At 39.1% G+C, this 1,663-nt stretch overlaps 1 long non-coding RNA gene across 1 annotated transcript; it reads right to left on the bottom strand.

Annotated features, from left to right (window-relative positions):
* Positions 1–407: 407 nt before the first annotated feature.
* Positions 408–903, bottom strand: LOC123984601. Its single transcript, XR_006828460.1, has 2 exons — positions 806–903; positions 408–670 (listed from the first exon to the last, which is right to left on the bottom strand). It is a non-coding gene; the product is annotated as an uncharacterized LOC123984601 (long non-coding RNA).
* Positions 904–1,663: the final 760 nt, after the last annotated feature.

Raw genomic sequence — 1,663 nt, 5'->3', positions numbered from 1 at the left:
AGACTTTGAATTTGGTTTAAAAATGTGCCTGTCATTACCTTAACCGGCTGTATTTGCAAAATTCCATTCATCTACAGAGGCTGAAAAATGACAGAGTGGAATGTTAAGTTGGGCATTGACACGCATATCTAAACACCACCCACAATAAATCAGAAACAGAGTCTGGAAGTAACTTACATTTAGCTGCAGCCAAGAAGATTAGTGTTTGGCCAAATTTCAATAGAAAACTGTTAGCTTATACATCATCTTCCAGTTCAATGAAAAATACAATATAGAATGTTATATAATGTTAAATGATTGTTGCTGAATAAGAAATCCCGGATGAGCCGTTACATCCTCAAGGTGGCTCAAGCCCAGAGGTGAAGAGGAGTAACAAATATAAATCAAAACCAGGCGAAAAGAAACAGTTTATGTGAAAACGAGATATTTATTAACACTTAATTACTTACACACAAACAAAGTCTTCACAAACAACTACTCAACAAAAAAGATATAGGTTTTAACTATAAATGCTAAACTAGAAACTTAAATAAGGAAACAAACAAACACCCCCCTCCTCCAAGGGAGTACGCAAGCCCACAGCTCCCCCCTGCTGCTCCCAAAACTGCCACACTGGTCTCGTCAAACCCGCCTCACAGACCGGTCCTTTCCTCTCCACCCAGGATTTTCACTGGAAATTAAAAAGGCAAAAATAAAATGTGTGTCTAATGGAAAGGCTGTTTGGACCCACTTGAACACTCCCATCTAATCTGAGGAAGCTGTTAATAAGGTTAGGTAATGAAATACTCAAGACAAAATTACTCACCACGTTAGCCACCAGAGATAATACTAATGTAAACATTAACTCTGACACAACAAATCTGTCCACCGCTTCTCTTAGATTCTCGAGAAACCCCCCAATTAATGTAACGTCCAAGGTCTAGGGACAACCTAGACGCAACATAAGGCGTGTGGCTCCTCACTCAGAGAGGTCAGAGAACAAAGGGAATTACAAATTAGCAATTTTTATTTTACTCAGTTGAGCAGTGACGAAAATTACAAACAAAAATACTCATGCAACCAAAAACTTCCCTAAGCCTAAGCCAAAACAAAATGTAAAGAACAGACAAAGCTCTATCTATTCTTCTGTTACAAAGAGCAGGAGATAAAAGGTAATTAAACAGAAAAAGGACTTCTTACTCCTGCTAGAAATGCTAATAGCAAGAACAACAATGCTACAACAACAACAACAAAAAAAATCTATTTACAGCAAACAAAAGGCTAAGGCCAATAAATCAATGTTGCCACAGACAATAATCAGAGTCAATAAGTTGCTGGTTAATCTACTCACAAAAACAGATGTGCTCAATACACAGGTACATCGCTGTTTCTCTACTTACAAAGATTTGAATATACAATACACCGGTTTTACACAGGCACATGTTGGGAATGGCAAAGTGAAGAGAAAGAGTTCCTGTCATCTGGGGCTTAAAATGGCTGCATCCAGTTGACCAATCAGGAGGCAGCAATCAGCTCTGCCAGACCAATCCGGGGTGCCCACCTGTTGTCCATTACATGCATGCGCATACATCCCTTCTTGATTTGGGACTGCTAGCTTTGCTGCCCCCCAGCTGGGGCATTTTTGTGTTATGTTCTTGTGTTTTTGGTGTTCTTAATTTATTGT

This window comes from Micropterus dolomieu, linkage group LG16 (genome assembly GCF_021292245.1).
Source record: "Micropterus dolomieu isolate WLL.071019.BEF.003 ecotype Adirondacks linkage group LG16, ASM2129224v1, whole genome shotgun sequence".
Lineage (NCBI taxonomy): Eukaryota > Metazoa > Chordata > Actinopteri > Centrarchiformes > Centrarchidae > Micropterus > Micropterus dolomieu.
Note: the sequence above shows the minus strand (reverse complement) of the source record. Positions and strands in the feature narration are given on the sequence as shown.